The following is an 11,182-nucleotide window of genomic DNA, read 5'->3' on the forward strand; positions in this document are numbered from 1 at the left end:
GGGACAGTTCTACCCTGTCCTATAGGGTCACTATAAGTCAGAATTGACTCCATGGCAATGGGTTTAAGTCCATAAACCTTTTTTGGCTTGATTTTCAGCTTTGGTATTTAGTCTAAGAAAGGCCTACTTTAACACAAAATTACGAAAATATTCAACTTTCCACTGTATTTTATTCTAGTAGTTTCAAATTTTCATTTTTTACATTTGAATCTTCAGTTTTTCTACAGTATGTTTTGATGTTCCGTGTAAGGTAGGACATTAGTGTTTTTCCCAAATAGTTTGATAAGCTTTCTAGCACCATTTGATTTGAAATTCTGTGTCTCCTATATAAAAAAAAAATTCCCAGCAGTGAAACCGCCTTTAATTATTCTAGTCTTGTTACACTTTTTGCTATCTTTCTGGGAGAGTAGCTCCCCCCATCATTATTATTTTCAAACATTTATTAGCCAGTCAACCTTTAGAATCATTTTTTAAGTTCTATCTACCCCCAACTATAACTAATAAATAGCATTAAATTTATCAAAAAAGTTAGAATATTGAATTTTCCCATTCAGAAAAATGGTTCATCTCTCCATTTGCTTTCTTTTTGTCCTTAAATAAAGTTACATTATTTCCTCTATTAGGTCTTACAAATTCTTAAGTTTATTTCTAGGCATTTCATAACTAGTTATATTTATTTTGGGATTTAGAATGAGATCCTTTTTATTCTGTCTTCCAGCTGATCATTACAAGCAAAACTCTTAATTTTTGAGTGCATGTCTTAGGTGGGTCCACCCTGAAGAAATTTCTTTTGGTTTCAAATTGGTTTCTCATTGATATTGTAGTGAACATTGTTAGTCGCCTTTTTGGTCTGTATTAAGTCCCCTTTCTAACCATTGTAGATTTTCATTTGGGTGTCCACCCTTTTCCTGTGTGACTATTGGCTTTCCGAAGAAGGCTGCACTTTCCCAGGTCTAAGTGTAAACACGGATTAGTCTAACCCTACCAGAGTCATTTCCCATTCCTTGAAACCACAGGAATAGTAATGAGATTTAAGAGGCGACTTGCAGGGGCTTTGGAAGGGAGTTCCTCACTTCTGTGAAATCTGTAAGAACCCAGTTCTCTGTCATCCATTGGACATACGCAAGGAAGCTTACAGCCCCAGCTATTTCAGTCGGCCATCCTATAACCTTGTAGGGGACTAGTCTTCTAACTAACCCGGCACAGATCAGCAGAGCATAAAGATGGAATGAACCTGAGCCCTTAATGACATCACTGAGCTTCTGGATCAACCTACCCCGAGGCCGACTCCACCTCTGGGCCAATAAAATTTATTGTTAACCAACAGAATTTCATATTTTTAAAGCCAGTTTGAATAGGATTTCCATTAATTCCAACATTAAAAAGCCCACACTAGTTTACTTATCTTAGATTTTTTTGATGTAGAATATAAAATGAATTATAAATAATCATCATTTAACTCTTCCTTTTTAAAACTTGTACTTCTTATTTATTTTCTTGTCTTATTGAATTGGCTGAAACCATTTCAAAACTATTGACTAATAGTAGTGAAAACAGGTTTCCTTGTATAGTTTCTGAATTTAAAGACAATACCTCTCGTGCACCAATCATTAAGTTTCTTATTTTCTATTTATTAGGCTAAGATAATTTTTGTTGTTGGTGTTTACTAAAAGATATTCCGTCACCCATCTGTCAGTCTGTCTTACTGTGGTAGTTGGCCTGTTGCTATGATGCTGGAAGCTATGTTACCAGTATTTCAAATACCAGCAGGGTCACCTTTGGTAGACAGGTTTCAAAGGGACTTTCAGGCTAAGACAGACTAAAAGAAAGGTTTGGTGATCTACTTCCAAAAATTTCCCAGTGAAAACCTTATGGATCACAACAGAACATTGTCCAATTCACTTGCTTTGGACATGTCAGGAGGGATCAATCACTAGAAGAGAACATCAGGTTTGGTGAAGCAGAGGGCCACCGAGGGCATGGGAGACCCTCAGTGAAATGGATTGACACAAGAGCTGCAAGGATGGACTCGAACATGCTGGCAGTTGTGAGGATGATACAGGATGAGCAGTGGTTTGTTCTATTGTACATAAGGTCAAGGAATGACACTTTTTAAATTGGAATGGATGTTAGCTTTCACCAAACGTTTTTGGCATATGTAATGAGAAGATCACATTTACATTTTTTCCTGTTATTCCTTATGTCATTAATTAATTACATTACATTTGGAATGTTCTACTGTTAAACCTGCCTTCCAGTCCTGGAAGAAAAAAAACCACTAGGTCATGATACACATATACATATACTGCTGTATTTAATTTTCCAATATTTTGTTTTTAATTTTTTTTTGGCTTAGCTATTCACTACTAAAATTATAAGGCAGTTTGTGTTTTCTTAGTCATATTTTGATATCAGGCTAATGGTAGCCATGAAAAAAATGAATTTGGAAGATTTCTGCATGGAAACTTTCCATGTGGATCAGTTTGCATAACCCAAGAATTATCTGTTGCTTAGAAGCTGATATTCATCGACGTTCTGTTGATTCTGACTCGTAGCGGCCCTATAGAACACAGTAGAATTGCTCCCTGTGGTTCCCAAGGAGCAGATGTTGGATTAGAACTGCCAACCTTTTGGCTAGCAGCCAAACTCTTAACCACCATGCCGCCAGGGCTCCTAAAACTTGATAGGCCCCATTTATACAGAAATATAATCTTAACTCCACTTTGAAAGTTAGATCTTTGAGAATGGTTTAATGTCTACTGTAGTTACTAGTAAGGAGCCCTGGTGGCACGGTGGTTAAAGCCATTGACTGCTAACCAAAATGTTGGCAGTTTGAAACCAACAGCAGCTCAGTAGGAGAAAGATGTGGCAGTTTGCTTTCATAGAGATTTACTTCCTTGGAAACTCTATGGGGTCTCTATGAGTTGAATTCCACTGGACAGCTGTGGATAGTTACTATTATACATAGGCCTTAAGTGAATTTTCGTCATTTATGCTTTCTTAGAGATGATGTTCTCATTTCTCCTTGAGGACAGTTGTTGGAGATGTATGATTTTTGTTATTACTTTTGAAGAATTGCCTTTATTTTGTCAATTAGTTTTTTATTTAAAGTAAACTAATTTCTGATTTTTTTCTTAATACATTTCTCCTGATTTATTTTTATTTCTTTTATTGTTCATGTTCATTTTTTGGTTCACCAATAATTTATTTATTTTTATTCTTTCTTCTATAAATAACTAAGGGTATGAATTCTCCTCTGAGAACTGCTCTAGTTGTATCAATATTTTTTTTTTGAGAACAGTCAATTGTTCATTTCATATAAAAGTTACATTGAAAGAAGAGGCTGAAAAGTCAAGTATATTTGATTTGTACACACTTGCCAAGTCTCACAGGATTCAACTATTTCAAAAAGGTTTTTTATTGATAAACAGTATATACATATTTTTTTTACATACTAAAAGCCTCACACTGAAGCCCAGTACACATGTCCAACCCAGGCAATGGATACACAAATGAATACACAAAACAGCCTCTGAAAGGCACCTGGATCACCCACACTAGGTGTTTTTGTTCTTCTGGCTATGACAGAACATTTCTAATAGCTCACACTTTTCTGCAGTGATTTATTCCATTTCAAAGTCATCACACAGTTTTGTTCACTTGGCTACTGATGGCGGATTCAAGTAAGTCCCGTTGTGATTTTCCATCAGCAGTAGTATAAGCTCTGATTAGGATTGAGTAGAATTAAATCCGTTGCCGTCGAGTCGATTCCGACTCATAGAGACTCTGTAGGACAGAACAGAACTGCCCCATAGAGTTTCCAAGGAGCGCCTGGTGGAGTAGAGAAAAACCAAAAACCAAACTCACTGCCATCGAGTCGATTCTGACTCATAGTGACTCTATAGGACAGAGTAGAACTGCCAACCTCTTGGTTAGCAGCTGCAGCACTTAACCACTATGCCACCAGGGTGGAGTAGAGGTTAATTTTTAAAAATCATAAAACTGTTCATAGATAAACAGAAAAGGAAGAAAACACCAATATTTATTAGCATGGGAGGCAAGCTCAAAAGAATTTGTCATATATTGCTTCAACGTCCCTTTGGTCATCAAAGGAGAGCAAGGTTCCTACTTCATCACTTGTGACCGGAGTAGAGAAGCGAACATAAATGGTATCCTCAAACCGAACAGGCTGTTGTCATTCTGAGCATTCTTCTCTGGCTCAGGGTTTTCACTTCTTTGTTCCTACAGTCCTCACAACCAAGGCACAAAGTAGCCCTTGCTTCAGGACCTGTGGCCTTGCGGCCCCTCTCCTTCTCAGGGATGTCCTCAGGCAAACACCTGGTTTCTCCTGGTGTTTCGCTGTTGGTAATTCTTCCCTACCCCTACACAACAACGACAGCATCGAGCTGTACCACCAGGTCTCACTCTTGTCTTCCTGAGGGTGCCATTTATACACTGCTAGACAGACCGGGAAAAAAAAATCAGTTCCCAAGACCCTCATGCACCAAAACTTTAAAGCAGGGAAGCAACACAGGACCATGCAGGAGCGACTGTTCTTTGGATCGAGATCTTCGCCAACCTCTAATACCATCAGAGTCAGGGAGGGGGTGCCATGGCAGCTCTCCCCTTCCCCTGAAACGTTGGCTTCTGAAAAATACCTGGTTTGCTGTCACAGCCATTCAGTGATGTATCGTCTCAACAGCACTGCCGCTTTAGAACACGTGTGCACGCGTACACACGTACACGTGCACACACATACATGCACACACAGAGCATGTGCTGAAAGGGTTGCAGAACACAGCTTTTGGGGCAGCTGGAGTGGACCTTAAAGCTGCCGGGACTGCCCGGGGCACACAGCTCTTTTGCAACTTCAGGGCAAAGTAAATGTCAGAACGACACGAGGAAAATGAGTTTTAAGTAAACGCCCCTTTGGTGATCAAAGGAGAGAGCGTGATGAATCAGAAGGTAAACAGGAACTCCCTGAGGAGACCAGTCCAGGAATTCTTGTACACTGGATTGATTTTTTTTTTCTCTTCTTGATTGAAAAATGCAGCTTAGGGCACAGGATTTTAATAACCCATGTAATATCCCAAACAGCATCCTTTAAAATGCGAAGTATTCTTAACAAAAATCCCAACTGTGCAAGAAGATGTGAGGTTTGGCCCCATTTTGTGGCCACTGGCTGTCTGTCAGTAGTACAGGGAAACACTGGTTAGGGCATCATCCGTTGTGATTAGTTTGGAAAATCTGTGATCTGACTATAAATAGATAAAATCTGCTTGCTGCAAGCAATTGGTTTGTGTAGGCTCAGTTTGCCCTACTGGTAACAGACGAGCCATTGATACTCTTTCAGGCTCCAAATAAATAATTTAAAGTTAATTAGCCAGTTCCATACTGGGTTGCTATGAGTTGGAATTGACTTGACGGCCCACAACGACAACGGCAAGTTCCAGCACGTTAAGAGGCCTCAGATGGAGAACTCCAGGCCTCGTTTTACTGGTTCTGGTCTGCAGTCACCTAAATTGGAATCCTATGAAAAGATTCGTCCTGGGGGCGAGGGGGACAAGCTTCATCCCCCTTCCCAGTGAAGCCTCTGCACCCATGCCGGCTTTTCACTTTTCTGTCTCTCTATTTCGGTTCCTTCATTGCTTGTTGTGTGGATTTGGGTGTCAAATGTAACTGCAGTGGAAGTAAAAAACAGAAGACCCTCAAAGCACAAAAAATCAATAGGGGTACAGTTACTGATGGTGAAAAATCACCATACTCAGCCCACCGCCCTTGGACACAGAAAATAAACTGAAATCCAGAGAACTACAGCATGGACTGAACACGGAGTAAAAGCAGACAAGCAAACAAAAAACAGTTGCTGTCACATTGACTCCGACTCTTGGCAACCCCATGTGTGTCAGAGTGAAACTGTGCTCCGTAAGGTTTCCAGGGGCAGATTTTTCAGAAGTAGATCACCAGGCCTTTCTTCTAAGGTGCCTCTGGGTGGACTTGAACCTCCGGCATTAAGGTTAGCAGTCAAGTGCATTAACTGTTTGCACTACCTAGGGACTCCACATACACAGTAAAAAGCACAAAAACCTCTAATCCTTTTCTCTCATAAAATTGTTCATGCACAAGCAGTGCTGGTCCATTTTCCAGGTGCGTCTTTTGCATTTGACACTGGTAGGTGCCTTTGCCAGGCTTCAGTTGCACGCTCTCCGTGTGTTCCTTAGGAGCAATCCTTTGGGTACTGCCCCTGGGCTGGTGAGCACAGCTCTCAGATGAGATGACAGGGTGAGAACGCTAAGCGGTTAAAGATTACTCCATTGATCGGACAGTACCAGAGATCTTTGGAAGGCAGCAACACGACAAAAGCAACAACAAAGTCTGCACAGACAACCAGAAGCCAGACGATGGCGCAGATTGTACCACAGCTGTCGCAGACGAGCCACGCCCTGTCTGCCTTGTCAGTCTCCAAGGACGGTGAGGACAACCAAGAGTCACGACTGTCATTTTCAGTCAGGAGAGGGTGATGTCCAACGTCTCATGGCCTGTCTCCTGACGACAGCAGGAGTTTCCTGACTTGCCCTCAAAATTTGTTTCTAAACATTACTTGAACGTTCTGCACCTTTTCTTCAGGATCTTAAAGTGCATGCTGTCCTCTGAGACAGGGTCTGGGTAGTGCTCTGTTGGTCTCCTAGCCAGGGCTTCGTTTCTGCACTTCACGCCTCTGTTATCCCAGTAGACCATTTTCCATTCAGCATCCAAGCCTGTGTCAGTATATTTTAATATAGCATTTCATCGTTAATTCTTAAAAAGTCTGCGGTTTCTGTTTTGATTTCCCTTTAGACCAAATAGTTATTTGCCAATGTGACTCTTTAACATTGTATCCAAGAGAGTTTTGTTGTATTACTAATATCTAACTTTATTGCAGAAGAATCAGAGAATGTACCCTGTAAGTTTTCAAGTTTGGGGAATTCATTGAAAAATCTCTCTGGCAGTAGGATAAATGACCTAGTTTTATCCTAAGTAAGGTGGCCTTCGTCCTTGGCTCCAGAGGAAATAACCCTTGGAATAATTGGAGTGCCTTAGTCTGGGACTTCCAGGCCACACCTGAGAATTTGTGCTGGCACGTGGGGCTGACCAGATCTGAAAAGGCTCACCTGGGAGGCTGATATTAACTAGCCTCAGGAGGGATGACTTAGCCTAGCCTGCAGGACTGGCTGAGAAAAGCCCTGAGCACAGAGGTCAGAGAGCTTCCTGATTGACCAGAACGTCTGCTCTCAGGAGGGTACCGTGTCCCTTGGAATGCGGAGCCTACGCGGGGGACCCTCCACACCTCACTCTAGGCATCTCTTTTTGACTATAACAAATCGCTAGGTCATAAGTATGGTATACTGTCTGTGACTCCTTCCAGCAAATTTTCGAACCCAGAGGGGCAGTGGGAGCCAGCAGGTCAGAAAGTAAGGGTGTTGTGTGGACTGTAACCTTTCAGAACCAGATCACCAGGCCTTTCTTCTGAGGTGCCTCTGGGTGGATTCAAACTGCCAACCTTTCAGTTGATAGCCGAGCGCTTAACCATTTACACCACCCCGGAGCTCCCGATTAGGCACAGAGGGCACAAAAATCAGTTTTTAGAGCTTCTCGAGGTAACTCCCTTCCACTAAATTCATATGGGGAGAAACAGCAGTGATCACTGACCCCTTCTCAGTTAGGGTGACCAGAAGACTCCCATGAGACACTGAGGCACACTTAGAAGGTCAGCTTCCCCCACCCCCTGAAGCCACTATGAGTTCTATCATTATTACAATTTTTAAAACTTTGAACTTATTAACTGGTAAAAAAAAAAATATTACAATGATCTCTAGAAATTTAAAAACAAAATCATATAGTTTCAGATAGATCATTATCTAGGAACTCCTGCAGAATATGCCACTGGCAGCGAGACTTTTGTCCTTGGTGGTGAGTTAAATGTGCATTTTTGAATGCAGTGTTTCCCAAAGAGAGGAAGCTCTCAAAAACGTTCCTACACACCCCTGGTTTAAATACAAAGAACTGGAGGCTGTAACAGCGTCTCCTCAGATAGACCTTTGCAGATTAATCCCTGAATAGTTGGTCAAATCCTCACAAAACTGAGGTGCTTTAATAGCTGAAGTGATAAAAATAACCTATCAATTAATGATCGCATAAGCAACAGAGAAAAACATTGAAAGTAAACTCCATTTTGATCGGCTGATCTGAACTGAATACAGAGTCATGGCTAGCGTGTGCTCTGCGAGGTGACCCTCAACTCTGAATTCCATGTCCCCTCTGGCCTGAGTTCATTGATCTGGGTACAAAGATGAAGACCATCTGTTTACCCAAACACTTGCTCAGAGAGAATTTCTTAACGGAAAGTTCATTGACAACATGAGGCAAGGACATTTGTTTCTGTTTGTTACACAATATCAAAGGGTTTTGACTGTTGAAATGTGTTATATCACTAAAGGGCATGAAGGACACGTTATAATCAGTTTGAATCAAAACCGCAGTCAGTAACAGTTTCCAAATGAACATTTTACGTATAAATTTAAGTATTTATTATATTTGGCAGGTGGATAGAGGTAAAGTGATACCTTAAAAGTGGTTCAGTTCATCTTAAGACAGTGTGGACCTGCTGTCTATTAGGGTATACTGTCCTTATCCACATTGATTCAGTTCCATTCAACAAATGGTTTTTGAGTATTTGAGTGCTTGGCACTGGGCTAAGTCTCGGGCACATGAAGAGCGGTGAAAAGCAGCCTCAGGACTCAAGATGACGGAATCCAATTAAGAAGCTACAGGAATCATTGGTCAATTTGGTAAATGCATGAAACCTCGATCGTATCAGACAGCCTAGGGTGAAACTGGAACAGAGATGAAGACTATCTGGTTGATAAGTACTAAGCACTTCAACTCTTTGGCAAGACTATTTTTAAAGAAATGAAAGTAGCATTATCGACTTTCTTCCAGAGAAATTCCTAAGATCACAGAATTTTAGATTGGAAAAGCCTTAGCACACACATAAACCCACCCCCGTATTGTACGTAAGGCATGAGGGGCTCAACGTCTTTCCCGGAATCAGCTAACGGCAGGGCCAGAATTAGAACCTAGAAGCAAGGACCCTAATTCCTACTCTTGTCTTCTTTCCAGCAGAATGTGCTGTCCCTCTTCAGTTCTGCCACTGATTTTGCTCATGAACAGTGACAGCCCCAGAATCACTATGTGGGGCCTTAGGGGCAACGATGTGGTTGGAAGGCGAAGTTGGGGGATGTATATTGGAGTTATACTTGTGTGTATAACACAGATCAATAAAGGCAACTGTTCTGTGAAGATACTTTATATAAGGCTAGGAAAATGTCAGTTGTACACATCAAAAATAGGCTCATTCTAATTAAGTTTGGGGAAGCTTGGTGGAGTGATGGAAGTTAGGAGACTGCTGAAACCCCACAATCCACTCCTTGGTGCCACCAATGCTCATGAAACAGGATATTGTCATTTAATTTGTATAGGATTGACCCGAGGGCACTCTCGGTACACAGGGTTCCTGGACCTTCTCACAGCTAAAAGGTGTTAAGAACATAGGCTGACTAACTCTCCTTATTGAAAGGAGATTGTGCCTCGAATGGAATCAGCTCAGACCCAGGATGTTGTTGTCAGTTTTTGCAGATCTGAGAATTTTAATTTTATTGTGTTGACAAAAGGTGATTAAGCCCTGGAGAACTGACTGAAGTTACCAAATTCATCCGTCACTGCTACCATATACCGTAGACCTGTTATTAACTTACAGTGTGAAAAAGCCCATGTTACTACTGTCAGCCAATCACCACATGCCTTGTTACTACACGAGAAAGTAAAATCTATGCAAGAAGCCAAACTACTCCTGGAAGCTTGGAAAACATGGATTAGAACAGAGGCGATTGGCTGTCTTAACCACTCCTTGTCAAATTATGACTGAAATGCCCCTTCCACCCACAGGCTGACTCCCTTCAAAAAAAAATTTGCTTCACATCCCACATTCAGGAACTCTCTCTCTAGGGTCTGGGTCTCCCTGTACCTGACGGCTGTTTCTTGCTATCCCAGGCCAAAGTCCATTCTCTTCAACCACGTTTCTTTACGTTTCCTGGTTCTCCACCTGACTTGCACCCCCAGCTGCTGTCCTTCAGATAACATTTGGCACCACCCTCTGCTGGTCCCCACCACTAGCCCCAGCAACCACAATCCTTGTCCAACCCATGGCCCAGGACCCCCAGCCCCACCACTTTGTCCTGGAGGTGATTCAGATAACCTAATTGCTGCACCTGTCTCTGCTGTGGAGATCTACTGATGGAAGGAACCAGAGCATTAGTGTTCATAAGTCTGTCACCCAGAGTAGGCCTGGAGACCATTCTTTATTCTTGAGAGACAGTAGACAGTAGGGCTGAGCTTGCAGGCCCTGGAGATAGACAGCATGGGTTTCTATTTCTCCTCCACCACTTACTAGCTGTGGAACCTTGGGAAAGTTAATTAACTCCTTGTACCTCAGTTTCCTCATTTGTAGAATGGAGATTATAATAATTCATACTTCATAGGGCTGTTCTGAATTATTTCAGGTAACACACTTCATTCGACACACAGTAAGCACACAATACTTGTTATTTTTATTTTTCCCATACTTTTTCTACATTCCAAGCAGACCATTTCCATGACAGCACAATGATCTCAGATGTTTCACAATACAACTGAGTAGGCTATAGTTTCAGAGTGACGCCCTTTGATTTGATGTAAGATTAGATAGGAGTAGATAGAATGTGACTGCGTTAATTGCCTCATGGGAACATTGACATTGCAGCTCATTTCAGGGTGTACCACTTAGAAGCTGTCTTACCACAGCGACAACAGCCATCACTTATTGGGCACTTTTTGTGTGCCAGGCACAATAAGAATTGCACTATGCAATTTACTGCAGAAGGAGGCATTGTTATTGTAGTTCGGCAGATGAGGAAACCAGGGCTTCCTGGACCTAGGACATTTGCCTGGCCTGGGCAACAACTGGAGAAGCCCTGATGTGAACAAGATCTTACTGGTTCCAAAGTCCATGCATACCTCTGGAATGCTCTATTCCCTCCTTCTTAAAGTTCAGAGTGACCCGTTCCTTAAATTGTCTGCATATCGTAGGGGCACCTTATTATACCAA

Source organism: Loxodonta africana, chromosome 13, assembly GCF_030014295.1.
Source record: "Loxodonta africana isolate mLoxAfr1 chromosome 13, mLoxAfr1.hap2, whole genome shotgun sequence".
In the NCBI taxonomy this organism is placed as follows: Eukaryota; Metazoa; Chordata; class Mammalia; order Proboscidea; family Elephantidae; genus Loxodonta; species Loxodonta africana.